The 18,648-nt window shown below is 33.9% G+C and overlaps 1 long non-coding RNA gene and 2 pseudogenes across 1 annotated transcript; 2 read left to right on the forward strand and 1 right to left on the reverse strand.

The window, feature by feature from the left end:
* On the forward strand, positions 1–2,443 carry LOC120144028. The gene is made up of 3 exons (XR_005518009.1): positions 1–424; positions 1,577–1,683; positions 2,328–2,443. It is a non-coding gene; the product is annotated as an uncharacterized LOC120144028 (long non-coding RNA).
* Positions 2,444–3,822: 1,379 nt separating this feature from the next.
* Positions 3,823–8,674, forward strand: LOC120144027 (annotated as a pseudogene).
* Positions 8,675–11,353: 2,679 nt separating this feature from the next.
* Positions 11,354–15,189, reverse strand: LOC120144073 (annotated as a pseudogene).
* Positions 15,190–18,648: the final 3,459 nt, after the last annotated feature.

Below are 18,648 nucleotides of genomic sequence, written 5' to 3' on the forward strand. Positions count from 1 at the left end.
TTCCGCATATGATCTATATCTTGTTCCTTGATGATAAATGAATAAATTTTCAACTCTCGATTTCAAACTTGAATAAAATTACCCTTTTGAAGTAGAAGCAGAACTATTATAGTAAGAAACTTCCTTTAAGAGCATTAGAGCAATATTACTAGCTACATTTCTGGTCATGTAGAATGTCATTCATAGTTTGACTCTTGAATACATGATAAAATCTATTCCTGTCAGTTGCAGTTTGTAAAAGATGTTGAATGACTCAGCCCTTCAGTTTTTCACCTGATACATTTCTAGTGGTTCTTTGCAGCTCACTTTTGAACTTCTTAATTGTAGATATTCCCTTACTGTCTTGCGTAGTATGTTTGCCATGTAATGAGGGTTTCTCCTTTCCGATATTAATGTGATATGATATTTGAGGTTATGAAAAATGGTAATTGCTCTCTTCTATTTCGTTTTCTCCTGCATCCTCCTTTTTTTGTGATATATGGATGATGATGGAAAAATGTTTTGGCTGAAGATAGCTGATGGATCTGATGAGAAGTCTCAAATACGGCATCTCCCTAGATATATGATTTTTCTCTTTGTATTTCAAAGATTTTCATTCATACTAAGCATATCTATCATTAAGTTACTGAACCCCATTATTGAAGTGATAATTCCCAAGATACTATTGTTATAGTTTACTATATCTTTTATGCAATTAGTTATAAAATAAATAAATCAGTATTGGTTAGCAGGGGCTGGTTTGTGATTAAGTATTTCTAGGTATATGTAAGAACTGAAACATGTCTATTTTCGTTAGCATAAAAGTATGAATTATGTGCAATAAAACTGACATCCAGGGTGCTAAGGAGTCAGGAGACAAGATGCAACAGTAAAACTATCCTCCATGGTTGTGTAATGGACCTTTATTTACTAGGTAGCTGCCAATTTACCAATAGCATGAACTGTGTGGTACAGATTTTAGGCTGTTGAAACTTAAAGCCATGTGCTGATGAGACAGTAGCGACTGAAATCTAGACATGGTTTAATTGCTAGAAAAAAACTTTACACCTGATAAAATGATTGCTTGAAGAATTGAGCAGCTCAAGATGATTTAGATACATTACAAATGTAGTTTTCTCTTTTCTGCTCTTTGCCTCCGAATTTTATTGGTAGAAAGTAGCACTAATTAAGAATGACGGTGGCTGTTCATTTGACTGCTTGTTTTGAGGGCTCTTGAAAGATTCCTTATAATCTCAGAAGAAATACTCATATATGGCAATTGGCAGTGTAGATTTATGCAATCTGTCTATCGGTTTCTTTTCTCTTTTGGAATGAAATTATATACTATAGAAATCCATCGGTCACATCCCAATCTTGATTTCTAGTGTATAGATTTACTATTTATAATACATTTGACTTGTTCTTATTAAGTTTTTATTGGATTGGTTGAAATTTGCTTTGTAGATAAATATGTGTGCATTTATCCAGATTTTGTGCAGCATTGACCTTTCAGAAATAGGTACTGCTTTAGGAATTGGTATTGACTTCATATTTAGATAGGGACTGACCATTTCCAGGCATTTCTTGTTGTTGACAGAGCAACCTTATGACAGTATCCCAAATTTCAGTGCTGCCGATGCCTTGAAACTTACAGGAATTGGAAGAAATGAATTTATTGATATCATGAACAAATGCAGGTCTAAGGTAATAGATCATTTTTGCTTCCGAATTCATGCACGTGTAAATATGTGCTGGTAGCACCATTGCAGTTGCTTCCACATGTCCTCGCTCCTGTCTCATATGCCTGCATGAGTGACCCATGTCAAATGCTTGCACTCATCCTCAAGCCATGATATTGTGGCAGTTGTAACTTGAACCATTCTTTTATTATTCTTTTTGTAGGCAGATTTGCAAATAGTATTTATTTTGGTCTGCATTGTTTCATGAATGTGATGTTTAAACCAACTATCCTACAGAACATAATTTGAAATCTCACTTTGACAAATATGTTCCTAACTCTTTACTTGCAAGAAACTAAGGCAATATAACATTATTTTAAGCATAGACTTTCTTCCTGATCGAGTACACATCAACTTTGTTTTGCATACTGCCTAATCTCTAATAATTCCCCCTTGTACCATTGGTTGTAGATATGTTTGATGAACTTTCATTATTTCAGTCGTTTCGAGAGATACCATTCTAATGGACAAAATAAGTTGCTTGTGTTTATGCAGTAATTTTTTACGGTAACATTTTTCCTACATTAAACAAGTTAGACATACTTATATATCCAGTGTAGTACTTTTGTTATCATCTTACCTATTGTTTACTTATTTGGAGCTATCCAGAAAATCATGTGAAGCTCAACAAGTCGATTGCAAAAGAGTTGTTACCTACCCAACCTGTGGACTTTCAAACTAAACCTTGGTGGGAAATTTGTCTTGTTAACTTTACTCTGGAAGAGTTTAAGGTAAGGTTTCTGATGGCCCTTATCTAAAGAGTTTCATTAGAATAGCTTGATATCACACCCTGTTCAGATGCATATACTAGTCTTTTAGTTGGTATATTTCGCATCCTCACATTCTTTGTTTCTTTTATAGAAACTTTCAGAAGAGAAATGGCAACAATAGATAAAATCTGCAAAGAAGAAGCTAATGCATTCATCTTATTTGATCCTGATATTGTAAAAGGTCTTTATCGACGGTGGTTGATCTATTTTGATGTTCCTAGATGACAGGTTTAAAGGTTAGTGGTTTGCTTTAAGATTTTCTTCCAAACTAGGATCTCTACTTTTATTGATCCTTACCACTTTATTAAACTAATAAAAATTTTCATTTCTTTCAGTTGCCAGGGCTAAAAATAGACTCCTTCCATTTATTACTCAAAACTTATCTTTTATGCATGTGCATTAGGAATATACACAAGTATTTTCTTTGTGAATTCATATTCTTCAAAGCATGTAGTAGGTGAGTAACTCTTGAAGTAAGCTGTTCTTCAACAATCACAAACAATTTACATCAAGAAGATGTACTTAATGCTGTTACTCGTCTTTTATGGTCTAGGGTTGCTTTGCTGAGTCCATTTGACATTAAAATCTCTTCATGTTTGGTTTTTGTACTGGTATCATCGTTAGTGTTAGCTGGTGCTACTTTAAAAGTGTACATTGTTTTGGGCCAGAAAAACTTAAGATCACTCTGCCTTTTGATCAGTTCCTTATGGAAATGTAAATTCCCACTTAACTTTCAGGTTATTAAATTATTCAACTTTCCTTTGTGGCCTTGTACCAAATAATTGCACCAACAACCGATTGGTTAGGAGAGAGATATAGAATCACAGGTTCTTACCTTTGGAGTGACTGCATATAACCACCCATTGTACGGAACAGTCCTAGTGCTTGTTCCCTATTCTTACATAATCCTTACCTTGGCAAGTATTTTTGAGATAAGAAAGGAATTCTATCGGAGAAAGAAGGAAGAAGAAGAAGAAGAAAGATACGCTTTTGTCTAGCCTAATTGTCGAATCGTCTTTCGGTTGGGCCTCGAATTGGGCTTTGACTTGAAATAAATGGGTTAGAGTCGCCACCGATCATTTAAAAGAATATTTAGGTTTTCGGACACCATCTTACCTGGTCTGCGTTTTACCAGAAATATGTCGGGCTCGGGAGTCGGTTACAGTCAAGAAAGGATTAGCACCCTTTAACTGCCCTTTCGGTACCATTTTAATTTCTCGGTTGTCTTAATCGCGAAAATTAAATTAAAATTTAAAAATTCAATTCGAATTAATTACCTTTGATTGATTGAAAGTATCCCTAAAAAGTGTCCACTGATGGTGAGGCTGCTCAACAAGGAGATCTTGGGGGAAGAACTATGGGACTCGTTCTGGTGATTCGAGGGTTGCTTTTGTTGTTGATGCTAGCTGTCATAACCGGTTTTCGTCCGGGCACGAAAATTTTACTAGGCGGAAAAGTGATGTGAATAAATGGTTTTTTTAAAATGTTTTGGGAGTCACCATCGGCCTTTTGGGTCAGGTAGGTCGAATACCTAAAAATTATCTTTTAAAAGAGTTTTTAAGAAAAACATCATTTAAAAGATGAACTGATCTGCGTTTATAACCAAAAATTCGTTCTTTTTAATAATAAAAGGGATTCGTGGTCGGTTACGTTTAGGGAAAGATTAACACCCTGTCGTAACCGATTTCCGGCGATACGACGAGTCTCGACTCATTTCGTGAAAACCCGATTTTTGTAAAAGAATGTTTCGGAGTCGCCATCGACCTTTTGGGTTAGGTAGGCCGAATACCCAAAATCTTCTTTTAAAGAGTTTTTTTTTTAAGAAAAAAACCTCATTTTAAAAGATGCATCGATCCACGTATAACCAAAATTCATTTTTAATAATAAAAAAAAGTTCGGGGGTCGATTACGTGTGGGGAAGGATTAGCACCCCCACAACGCCCAAAATTGGTACCATTGATATATATTGTCTCTAAATAGTAGAAATCTAAGAATTCGAATATATTTTAGATCGCGATTCCATTATTCCTAATTCAACCATACAATATTATAGAACAAAATTCTAAGGAAAATAAAATATTCTCTTATTTCCAATTGAAGAGAAAATACTCCCTAAAATACTTTAGGACGAATATTTCTCTTCCCAACTGAAATAAAAAGATATAATAATTTTTCCTAAGGATTCCATATAAAAAAAATTATTCTACCAAAGGAAATTTAATTTATTAATCTGAATATTTTAGAAAGATAAGATATTCAATAATTTAAAACACCGACTTAATCTCTAATAAAATTAGCAATTTGTCTTGATAAGGAAAGGACTAAAACATAATAAAATAATATTGGAAGACAATTAAAATATCCAGAAAAACAATTCTAGTGACTAAATTGAAAAGATTATAAACTTGGATGACTGCGCGTATGGTTTGGCCATGCGCGAAATTACAGATATACCCCTCCCAAAAAAAACGCGTCGTTTTATGACTGGCCCTACGCCATTCTCTCATTTCTCCCTTTCTCTCTTCTCTCTTAACTGAGAGAGCTTAGAAGCTCTCTCGACTCTCTCTTATTTTCCCTCATCGGAGGGAAATCAGAAGGCGGCCGGTCTGTATCCGGCATCGACTACCGCCGCCGGCCACCGTCAATGGTGGTCGGAAAATTACATATCTACCTCAAATTGAAGTTCAAAATTCCCTAAAGCAAAATCCGAGGATATTTTAGCTTAGATCACTACCAAAACGTGTAGATCTAAGGTTCTTTACCCTTCGACCTTTCGTTTCAAAGACGTAGGAGGCTCCGATGATAGCAGTTCCTTGGTAAGTCTCCTTTCCTCTTCTCCTTCTTTATTGGCTGCTGTTGGGTGTGTTGTTGCTTGTTTACTGTCGTGGTTGCTTGTCTCTTTTTTTCTGGTTTCTGTCTCCTCTCTTCCTCTCTGCCTTTTTTCTTATTTTGCAGGTGAGTCGAGGCTTTTATAGCCTCGACGAAACGCTCCTCGGACCGGTCACAGAAGGGTTTCTCGGTGAGTCACCATAGCTATGGTGGTGACTCACCATAGAGCTCGACGTGGGGCGATGAAGAGGCGTTTCTGGAGGCTTCGATGGGGGCTGCGTGGCATTACAGCAACGGTTGGAGCGACGCCTAGCAGTTGAAGCATCGGCAGCAGACGTGTGGCCTTCTGGAATCAACGGCGGCGGCTGGGATGTGGCTCTAGGGTTATGATACCCTAGGTTTCAAGCTGGAACCATCTGGGCCGTTGGATCTTGCCAGATCCAACGGTAGAGAAACAAGGCGGCGGCTGAGAATGTGAAACCCTAGGGTTCCTCTGCATCCGGGTTGTTGGGCCAGAGTTTGGGTCTGGCATGTAAACGGGTTTAGGTTTATTGTAAAATAGGCCTAAGGTTTGGGCCTATATTTTTATTTAATAATAATATATAATAATAATAATTTAATAATAATAATAAATATGATGAAAAATTAATGTCTACTAATATAAATCTTATCTTACGATGGGCTCTGTTTCACCGGGTTAGTTAATTTCTCTTTACACTTTTTTTGAGAGGTTCCCCTTATTTTGAATGTCTAGTTTATATGCCCCAGTCCCATTTGTCGTTTTTCTATTGAACATCATAACCATAAATGCAAACTACGACTGGGCAAAATAAATTTGAACTTTTATTGGAAGGTTTTTGTTTTAAAAACGGCACAACATCTGTCTATAGAGTAGAGAAGGTGCTCCAAGCTAGGATAAGAAGAACCAACTATTATTCCATGGTGGTGGCGTTAGAGGAAGAACCAACTATGATTAGACAAGTTCTAGAATTGTGTTGATCATGGTTTTAAGAAATTCTAGTTTGAATGTGCTGACTGTTCCCTCTTCTCCCCCTATACTCCTCTGACTGGGTTTTTTGCAGGATTGAAATCTCATGCCGTGACTCTATATGAAGCATGGAAATCAGGCCATGCTATCATTGCAGATCTTTGCAAAGACCTGAGCACGTTGGAGGGAGCAAAATTTGAGGGAGAGTTGCAGGAATTTGCAAACCATGCATTTAGTCTCCGCTGTGTATTGGAATGTCTACTATCAGGTGGTGTTGCCACTGATAATGAAGCTGTTGGAATGACGGATAGAACGAGAGTGTCAGCTTCAGGTCATGATAACTCTACTCTGATTGCTGACACTACATTGATTGATATATCAGATCGTTCTGCTACTAATGAAATTGAACTAAACATTAAAAGTACCAATAATTTAGAAACATCACAGGAAGACTCTGTTGCAAATGACTATGTACCTGAAACCACTGGCGATAACAGATCTGCTACCCTATCAGAAGATGGTAAGCCCTTGAGTGAGGTTTCCAAGTTAGATCTGACTGTCCAGACTGACGAGAAAATGATACGGATGGAAGTTTCTGACGTTGGAAAAGGAACTTCAAGGAGGAAAAAGAAATATAGATTGGATATCTTCCGCTTTGAAAGCTTGGCTGCTTTGCCAAAGGCAACCTTAGATCGGTTATTTCTTTGTGACTATGATATTATTGTGTCTATGATTCCTCTTCCACGTTCATTTGTCTTCTTGGTTCAACTTGTCCTATTCATTTTGGTCCTCCCTCTCACTCATCTATGTCAACTTGGATGAAATTGGTGCTATATTCAACAATGGCTAGTGGGCCTATATCAGTTGTTCTGATGAAAGTACAATGTCTATGCTTGTTGCCTGCACTATTAGCTGGTTGTGAGAAAGCACTTATATGGTCTTGGGATGATTCAACAATAGGAGGCTTAGGTGGCAAGTTTGAAGGAAATTTAGTTAAGGGAAGTGTACTTCTACACCGTTTGAATTCGCTTCTCAAATAGTCCGCTGTTATAGTTCAGCCCTCAGCAAATATGACCTTGATGGTTCTGGGGAAGTTGTTACACTTGACATACCCTTGCCCCTTGAGAATTCTGATGGATCAGTTGCTGATGTTGGGGATGAGCTAGGGCTATGTGCAGAGGGGATGTTCGAAATTGAATGATTTATTAACTGGTTTGGCTCAGACGATGGAGATATGGACAGTTGGTTACATTCGCGTACTAATAAACTTTTTAGAGAAAGAGATATGGATTATTTTGGCCCTAATGAGGAGAAAAAATATGAATGGGTTCCATTGTCTGTTGAATTCGGGATGCCACTTTTCAACCCTAAGTTAAGCAATAGAATTTGTGAAAGGATTGTCTCGTCAGAGTTACTTCAAGCAGATTTACTTTCTGAGCATCATGATTCAATGCAAAGCATACGTAAAATGTTGAGTGATATTTGTGCAGAGTATCAGGCAACAAGTCCTGCAGCAAAACTTCTTTACCAAAAGGAGCATTTAAAGGAGTCGAAGAAACCAAAGCAAATCATGACTTATGCTAGTGGGAAGTAGAATCCACTTCTAGATCCTTCTTATCCCATTTCTGGAGCGTCTAGTGAGCGTCAAAGGTTAAAGCTTTCCGGTCGACAGCGTTGTCGGACTGAAGTTTTGAGCTTTGACGGTAACATTCTTAGGTCTGTTAAATAAGTGTACATTTTTTTCTCCCTCTTAATATTTTATTCTAATTTTAGTGTTTGGTTATGTATTTATTTATTCGTGTTGTTGAATGATATTTGCAGAGGATATGCCCTAACTCCTGCCAATGAAGTTGCCACAAGAACTGTTGAGGATTCCACCCCAACAACCACACTGAAGGTCGACCCCGATGACTCTGACAACTATGAAGTAATCCTTCCTGGTGTGAACCCTATTTTTGATGGAGCTGAGTTGCATCCCTTTGATATAGCTGCTTGTCTGCAAGCTCGCCAGCCAATTTCCTTAATAGCAGAGGCAGCTGCAGCCTCCTCATCTTTTGCAATTAAATAGGTTTTATGAGTGTGGATTGAACATTTTTGTCCGTACACTGAAAAACGGAAGTTATTGTGTTCATATTGCATTATTCTGGTTATCTGCTTCATCTCTGATGTCATTCTCTGGACCTGAGCTAGCTGTTACAAAGGTAAATTATCAACATTTTTCCCGATAATACGATTACATATTTGTTCCATTGATTTCATAAGCTTCTAGGTAGCTGTCCAATAATTTTGTACCATTTGTTACCATTAGTAACCATTTAGCTGCCTGAAGACTGCCATTGTTTGGTGCAGAATACTAAGAAAGTAATCGAGGGGTTATTTTACCTTGTAATATTTATGGGGCTCAATTATAATATTTTATAAACTTCGATATATTTGGTATTCTAAATTGATATCAGGGTCTAGGATCTTCGTTTTTATGCTGTTTTAACTCTTTCAGGATGAGCAATGAGGTTTGCTTGGAGTCTTACATAAATCGATCTCTTTCTATTGTGATTGAAAATATTATGTATTGACACTGTTTCTATTGTCAACTGTTGGTGCTCAGATTTCGGATTTAAACCGTGCCCCATCTGCTTTAGTTAACGTTATTCTAAGGCAGGGTCTTTTGCAGTATTATTGTGTTATATATTCCAATTCCCAAAAAAAAAAAAAAACTTTGGAGTGACTCGCCAGAGGTAAAGGAACTCTAGGTATGATGTTTAGGGATCTTTTATTTATACGAGTTTTCCAGATTTCTTCGACTAAAAGTCCTGCATTGTTGTTGCATATTAATGAAGTGAGAGCAAATCAGTGCTGATTATCATGTTTAGTGGAATAAATGAAGATTACTATATCTGCATTACTTGAAGGCTGCTTCCAGATTGTTGGGTTGTAAGTGCATGTATTGTGAAAGAAAAGTTGATATACTCTTTTATGATTCACGGGTTGATTACTGAATTCTAGATTCTTTTTGTTGTTGCTTATTGGCTGCAAGAAGAGGCAGAACATAATTTTTTTTACATAATACACTTTACATATGTAGGAAAGCACGATAAGTTCGACTTCGTTTACGAAAAATTTAAACAGTTTCATATTTCTGTGTCAGGTTACATGATCTCAATCTTTTATTTCAGATTTCTAAATCTTTTTATTTTTGTGTGTTTTAGTTATGTGAATATAAGCTCTTTTGTTATGATGATGTTAGGTTAAGGGAAAAAATAGACTATACGACGACAAAGATGTTGCTACACTTTTTAGCAGTTAGTGATGAATACCTCCTGGGAGGATGCTTGATGCCTGTAAAATGTTGGTGGTTGTAGGAGGTGGAAAGCCGATAAAAGAGGTGGTAGATACCTTTGAGATGTAGCGGATATCGGATGGTTAGTCTACCGAGAGGGTGGTGTGTGTATTTAGATGGTGGGAAATAAAGCTGCCGCCGTAGGGAGGGCCGGAGAGGGTAATTGTATAATGGTGGCGCGCGGTGATGGAGGCTTTCCTACAGCATATATCCATCGAGCAGTGCAGTCGCATGTTATAACTACATACGTCAAAGGCTAATACTTGAACTTTTTAATAATTATTAGGCATAATCGTAAATTTCTTTTACCAATTTGATCCTTTTTTCTTAATGTTAAATTTGGGTCTTTCTTCCTTTTAATGGAAATGTTACCTTAAACATTATGAGTATTGGTATGAAATCGTTCATAACAGTTTTTCAAAATAAAAATTACAAATAATCTACGCAAGCACCATACTAGGCATGGAAAGACTTACCAAGTCTTTATGAAGTACTCGAAAAATCTCATCATACATGACAATTACATATGTTTCATGTTAAATTTATAGAATTTTTAATTTCTTTTATTATTATGAAGTTATTTGTTGGTATTAGTATTCAATCTAGTAGAAAAATTAATCGAGTTTATGTATATCATTTATCATTCAAATTTGATTTAAAAAAATTATGAGTCAATTTATTAAATCCAAGTCTAGTTTAATCAAATATATTTATTCAATTTTTTATTCAAATTCAAATATAATTATTTATAATGTTACAATATTGATGGTTTTCAATTTAAACCAATCTCTCTAATCATATATAATGTACATGTATAAATATTCACACTTTTTCATATGTGTAAATAAGATTCGTAATGTTATTTAATAAATTAAACATCATCTAAAATTATATTATATTTCTAATATTATTTTTGAAGGAGTTTTTTGAATAAAGTATGAGAAAAAAGAATTTGTAAAGAGATATAGCAATAGGACAAAATCAAATAAAATACAAAGTTAAATGATTAAATTGAAAAATAAAAAAGAATATTTTGAAAAAGAAATTGAGGTTATAAAAGTACTCTAATTTGGTAAAAAAAAAAAAACTTAAAGTGAGGAGGGAATTGAAAAAAATAAGAAGACTATAAATCAAAACATAAAATCAACCAAATTATTTAATTAAAAACCAAATTGATTGTTTTAATTTTTAACATTTTTATTATTAGAGCCTTATAAATTTAAACTCGATTTGAATTCAAAATTCGAATAAAAAATTAAATAAATTAAATAAATCAAAATTAGAAAAATATCAATTAAAAAAATAAATCAAATTTTATTCACCCCTCAATAACAATACATTAAACAAATGATGTCATACCAACAATATACATAAATTGTCATGCTAGCTATCACATCAAAATCGCTAAAATTATAATATTTTAATTAGTGTTTTTGCAAAGAGAAGAAAAAATAATTTATCTCATTTTCTTATTTTAAATCTTGAAATAAATTTTCAAATGATGACTAAATTTTTCGACCTGCCTAATTATTATTATTATTATCAACATTTGGCCCAATTTCTTATTACAAGTGCGTTAGTAACCCACAGAGAATTATCTAACCAAAATTGATCAAAATCAACATAAATTTAAGCAACAAATAAGCTGCAAACAACATTTTAAAAGAGGGAGGGGGATTCAAATGCAATCCCTAAATTACAATCTCCTTCGTACCCAAAAAGAACAGAAGCTACAAACAAAGAGGAGGAACCCATTGTTCCCATCCCTGTTCAGTAGCAATTGTTGCCATCTAACATTCAAAAATATCGAAATGCCCGTACCACTACAATTTTTATTTATTTATTTATTTAAATCGAAGTATCACGTGTCACACGTCAGTTGAACCCGATGCGGAACAAGCATGTCTTGTTTTTCAGTTATAAACTTTCAAGAGCCGAAGATCGTCGTCTCGAATCACAGCTGCATTGCAAGAAATGTTAAAACTTAAAACCAACAAAGGCAAAGTAAAAGATAGCTTCACAAGAATGAGTAGGATAACCAAAAATTTACAGGGTAACAAACAAGCAATCACAATCACAACTGAAAACAGCTTTTGGAAAAACTTTACAAGCTTTAATAAAAGGGATTATATTAGATGCGTCCAATATTACATGTTTGTTAACAACATGAAACTCGTTCGTTCCCCGACAGTGCATCAAATATTACATGTTTGTTAACGACAAGCTATACGCTAATAACCAACATGAAAATGTGTAAGATTTTGCAAGAATTCCATGAAAACATGTATATAAACACAAGAAATGATGGCAAATGATAACAAATCAAAAGCAAAAGTTTTAGGTTATAAAGCATCAGGATACGTGACCTAGGTGACCTATGCGTCAAGTCGTTACCAATTTTATGACTACAAATAAATAATATGTATAGATATTATTAGTGTTGAAGGTCTCTCGTAACCAGGAAAAGAAGGTTTGAAACCAAATATCACCAAAACAAAAATAAAAGTTCAACATAAAACCTAAACTACAAGCACAAAAAAACCAACATTTCAAACTCTCAAAAATAGATCATTAGCTTCATGTTATAGAATGAAACTTACATCAGCATTCTACATAGGAACAGACCAGCAGTCGTCAAGTTCCTCAATGGAACCAGGAGGACTTTTTCTCTGCGGGCTTCAGGATTGGAAAGAACACATTAAGGTTTCATCAACAGTCATCATTGCACCTGCATTATCAAATTCACCACAATAGTTGGGAGCCGAAAATACTGTAACAAGCTGTCTGTCAGCAAAGAACTCATAGCCATCTTCAACAACCTGAATTCAGCATTATGGTCGGCTGTTTAGCTTACACTCAAACAGATAACTAAGGAAAAAAGTGAGCAAAGAGCCTAACCTGATGGGCACGGCAAATAAGGTCCATATCGTTTTTCATTAAGAAGTCAGAAACTCTATCTGGGCCAAAGGTGTATGAGACTCCCCGATCATTCATACCCCACCCTTTGATTTCCCTACCAGGATCTGACCAAAGTAAATCACAAAGCAAACCAGACTCTGGAACATCCATTGGACGGGTTAAAGTCCTAATTTGATCCAAATTTGACAGATCAGGGGAAAGGCCGCCATGCATGCACAATATTTTATCATCTATTACAGCAGCCACGGGAAGACAGTTAAAACACTCAGTAAAGGTCCTCCAAACTCCCACAGAGAACCTTCGTTTGCATTCATCATAAAATCCATAAATCCGATTAATATTAGCACATTCATGATTCCCTCGCAAAAGAAGAAGTTTCTCAGGATATTTGATCTTATAGGCCAGCAGAAGGCATATTGTTTCTAGACTCTGCTTGCCACGATCAACATAGTCCCCCAGGAATAAATAATTAGCATTAGGAGGGAAACCCCCACACTCAAAAAGCCGCAGGAGATCAGTGTACTGCCCATGAATGTCACCTGAACAAGGAAAAACAGAACACAAATTATTAAAAATTTCTTTTAAAAAGTTTAAACCATCTGTCAAAATTAGGAAGATATATCCAGAACCATGTTCAAAATAGCACATGAAATAGTGAGATGTATTCAATGTTTCTTAAGTCTTAACTTTACCATTTTGGTATAGTTGCCTCCTCCGCATAAATTGAAAGTGATAGTTCAATTAGAACTCTAAATTGTTCCACGTGTGAAACTAATAAACAGCTTTACAATATTTATTTAGGTTGCATTGCCTTACCTATCGATAATTGAAACTAACCAATTGCACCACACAAGTATCCTTTCATCTATTTTTGGTACTATTTACTTATAACGTGACACATTCACAAAAGTGTGAGAGATTCCTCACCATTGATTTCCATTAAAACTAGGTTTAGCTTTCACACTACCTAAGAACTTTGAGGTCGCCCAATTAATCATTCAATATTAGTTTTCCTATAGAAGCCATTGCCAAAGGTTCATGCATATAAAATAGAGAAATAAAATGCAAGCAGGAAGATATTTGCATTATTGCATAGATTTGACAATCTCCAAAGCACATAATTTATATACAGATGTGACCAAATTAATTTGTATACCTTGGTTGGAGAGAAGATCAGCTACAAAATGAGATCAAATAAGGTGTTTGCTTACAAATATTTATTTCAACTCCTTTAGAGTGCATAAATTAATAATTTTTTCTTCCTACAAAAAGCAACCTTCTCATCAGTTTATGATCTTATAGAATTTATAAATTTTCATATACAACAATCTTCTCTACCCTCCCAACAAGTGAACAGAAACGATAACATAACTTTCACTTTCTTTTCTTTTCTTGACCTCATAATTGCCCAAGTCCAAGATAAACATTTCTACATAATAAATGGTTTCTTGACAATCAACGAATCTAAGTGTAGTCATTGATTATTAACATAAATATTTTATCTTCCCTATCCATTCCTCTGAAATGGCTGACTTCTATCAACCTTGGACTTTCCAGTCATTTCATGGCATCCTCAAGTAACTAAGTTGAAAAGAAGCAGTTGAGAATAAAATCATTCTTGTACCAAGGCTGTAGCTACTACCCTCTTTTCCTCCTATAGCATTAAAATCCAGAGAAAACCTAAAGAAGGATACAATGCATCAAGACCGTAACAAGTTCGGACCATCAAGAGCTCTCATCTAATTCAGATTATATTCATAGCAGAGTTGATTAATAGCTAAGAAACAAAGCGTTTGACCTCATTTACAATATATTCTAAACCACAATTAATCACATACTTCCATTATACCTCAATTAGAAATCAGGATAAGATACTTTTTTTTTGATAGGAAGGATAAAATACTAATCATACCAAGAACAACATCATAAACATTCATTTCTAATGCAATTTTGAAGAAGAAATAAAGAACTCTCTCAATGCAGCTCCTAAACACATACATAATCATTAAAAAAAAAACAGAATCCTTCAATGCATTCAACTTTTTCCTTATCTAATAACATTTCCTAAAAGTTTTCAACTTTTCCCTTATCAAACTAAAACTTGAAACGCCAAAATCCTAAAGCTAAAATTCACACCCCCCCCCCCCAAAAAATAAAATAAATTCCACCGTTTTTCAAATGGAAAATTCAAGAATCAAATATATATCCAAAAAATGAAAACGTAAAGGCGTACCGCAGATCTTAATGGGAGCTGCAAGTTCAAGAAGAGTAGGCTGTTGAAGAAATATTTCTCTAGAAACAATGCAAAGCTTACGGATCTCATCTTCCATCAGCTGCTCCTGCTTCCCTGACTTTGCCTGCTTAGTGTCCAATAAACGGCATATGATATTGTCCAAAATGGCAGGGTCCATTGCAAATAATCAAAATTGGTCCAAAACAAAAATTCGTCAAAATTCTTTGTTTTCTCTTCTGGGTTTCTTCAACTTGGTTTCATTTTTGGCGTTCTTTGAAAAGGAAGAGGCGGAGAAGAATGTCGCCTGGCCTGCCTTTCCCTTTTATATTAAATAAAAAATTCTAAAACCATAACTATTCTGCATATAAAATTGTTAAAAGTGGTGGCGGTGGCTACTGCAACTCCGAAACGGCGGAGAAGTCTATATCTCTATTCGTCGGAGTCGATGAATATACTCTTATGATTAACCATTCATTGATGTTACAAATTTTTCATAAGAGCCCCAATTCGTTTCTTTTGAGGGTAAATTATACAAACGGTACTCAACTTTGGTTATGTTTTTGTTTTTACCGTTAACATTTAAAAAGTTATTTTTCGACTTATTATATTCTGATTAATAACACTATCGATTTATTATATCACTAATAATTTGTAAATTGCATTCCTAAATAAAATTAAAAATATAAAAAAAAATCTTAAAATTTTACATTTTAAAAAAATAAAGGCATAACTTTTTTAAAAAAATGTGTATACATTTCTTAAAAATTATAAAATACTGTAATTCAAGGACATCAAGTTTCTTACCTAATCACATATATCCTATTTACATCTAAAATTGGATTGAGCCAGACTGGGCGCCCCTAAATGGAGGACAAATCATTTCAAATGATTATTCATTTTTTACTCGTTTGAACCCTGTCAGAAAATTAAATTTCTCCTCTTAACTCGACTCGGATTTAGGAGGATCTCAACCTACACAAAATTTAATATGATATTTTCGGTAAAAACTCATATCCGCCTTGAGTAGACTGAAATATTTATAATATTCATTTTTATTAAGTAAAATAAATATTTAATTTAAAAATAAAATATAAAATTATATCATTACAATAATTTCTAAATATATAAGAGATATTATAAACTATGTCAGGCCAATTCAAGTTTCTTACCCTAAATTCGAATTTAACCTCATTTCACCCTAAACAATTCTGACACAACCTGATTTGAAACTAAAATTTTAAAATGTTTAATTTGACCTTGAATTTTAAATAGAATACGAATATGACCTTAAATTTTCAGAATGGGATACAAATTCAACGGTCAACAATGATGACAATCAATGTTGACAGAAAATGAAGATGGTGAGTGTCAACGACGAGAGATATTAGTTGAATTTAACATCCAAAATGATATTTTCTCTAAAGTTTGGATGTCAAAATGACATTTTATTAAAAGTTCTAAAGGAAAGTATGATGCAGAGTTAATATACGGTTAAGGAAATAAGTTATTAATTTTATTAATTTTTTAATAAAATTATTAAAAATTTATTGGAAACATTATTATTTATATCATTTTTATTATTATTGAGAGTTTTACTGGTTTTGTTAACATATCCGACAAAGAGCTACCTAAAACATTATTTTTTTTTCTATCGGTTTTATTATTATTAGATACTTTACTGAAAATGTTAAAAAAATATTAATGTTTTGAATATAAATAATAATGTCTTAGGTAACTTTTTACCAATTTTATTAAAAAATAATAACAAAACTAATAACATTTTTCCTTAATAGTATATTAAATTTCGTACTATATAACTTCCCAATTACCTTCTACCGCCAAATGTCAGGCCTGATTTTGGTTTTAACATTTCTTTAAATAGTTATCAACTTTACCATATTATTTATTTATTTCTATCTCCAACACTTATTTTTTTAATGACAGATAATTTAATTAAAATTTAGTAATTTAATTGATAATATTTTTAATTTAATTATCAGAATAAAAATATATATCCATAATTTAACGAGCTAAAAGATAATTGGATAAAGTATACAAATGGTCCCCCTACTTTAGGGTGATGATTTGTTGAGTCCTCTAATTATTAAAAGTCCCAAAATAATCCATTAATTATAGGATGTTACTTTTTTGAATCCCATAACTATTAAAAGTTACAAAATAGTCATCTAACTATTTATATGTTCCAAACCCGTCATTTTTCGTTAAAAAATGACAACAGTCTAAGTTGGACATTAACTTTTTGACTAAGATAAGATAAAATCATATTTTAATAATGCTTATTGGACCACCATTGTTTTCAAGCACTTTCTCGATAATATAATGTAAACAGATAGTCAATCCATAAAATACAACTTAAACGACTATGAGATAATATTTTATCATATCTCACTCAACATGTTAATGTCAAACTTAGACGACTGTCAATTTTTTAACGAAAAATGACGAGTTTTGAACATATGAATAGTCAATTTTTAATAGTCATAAGACTCAACAAAACAACCCATATAGTCTATAGATCATTTTGTAACTTTTAATAGTCGATGAACACAATAAAGCATCACCCTATAATTGAGGGACCATTTGTGTTCTTTACCCAAGATAATTTACCCTAAAACTTTTGAAATGTTATAGATAATAAATGAAACTTTATCCATGAGTGATGGGGTACAAATATCATTTTAAAAGGTAACATATTAGTAGTAGGCGATGACCGATATGTGAATTTTACTCTATATTAGAAGAAGCGTTTAAATTTGGTAAAATAAAAGTACATGAACCAAAATTTAAACTTAAATAAAGTAGAAGCACGAAAACCACAATTTTATCGAAAGTTTGGAATACTTCCCAATCAGAATTCTTCGAACACGAACAGGGAGACTATTAAAAAAAACTATGTTTTTTGTTAGAGAAAATCGCCTCAGTGACCAAAAAAAAAGTTATAATATACGATTTTAACCAACTTTTTTTGAATTTGCCAAAATGACCAACAAAATCGCAACGCGAAATAAAAATCGCAACGCGATCCCCAGAATCGCAAATCAGTTTCCAAAATCGCAACGCGATTCTTGAAAATCGCAATGCGATAGTACAAATTCGCATTGCGATTTTCCAAAATCGCAACGCGAATATGAAAATCGCAACGCGAACACATAAATCGCAACGCGTATCCGTAAATCGCAACGTGTATCCGTATATCGCAACGCGTATCCGTAAATCGCAACGATAATACATAAAATCGCAACGCGTATCCGTAAATCGCAACGCGATATTTAAAGCGCCATTATAATCGCTACGCGTATTTTATTTTCAAATTACAAAAACCAATATTAAGACAAAATCCCGTAATCGCAACTCATAACCTAAAACCTAAAATCACAACTCAGTCCCATCTCCATCTCTCACTCTCTACGGCGAAGAAATCCGTCCCCATCTCCGAAGATTTCCGTCCCCATCTCCGGCGAAATCCCTCACAACCATTCACGGTCAGAAATCCCTCACAATATTCAGAAATGGAAAATCAACCTCCGAGGGTTAGTTTTTTTAATTATTTTTATTTTGAAATGTTTGCATTATTGTAGGTTTTTCATATTGAAACTGATGATAAGTTTACTGGTCATTTCAATAATAGATTAACCATTTCACTTAGATTTCATTTCGCGTTACGATTCTGTCGTTGCGATTTTCATTTCGCGTTGCTATTCTCTCGTTGCGATTTTCAAGTTAGTATTTGTCTTTGTCTTTGTTCTGTCTTTTGGTTGAAGTAATGCAATCCATTCAAGTTTCAATTTGCAGAAGAGTCGCAACGAGATAAATGAAAATCGCAACGAGAGAAT

Source organism: Hibiscus syriacus, unplaced genomic scaffold (genome assembly GCF_006381635.1).
Source record: "Hibiscus syriacus cultivar Baekdansim isolate YM2019G1 unplaced genomic scaffold, ASM638163v2 tig00110879_pilon, whole genome shotgun sequence".
Taxonomy (NCBI): Eukaryota; Viridiplantae; Streptophyta; class Magnoliopsida; order Malvales; family Malvaceae; genus Hibiscus; species Hibiscus syriacus.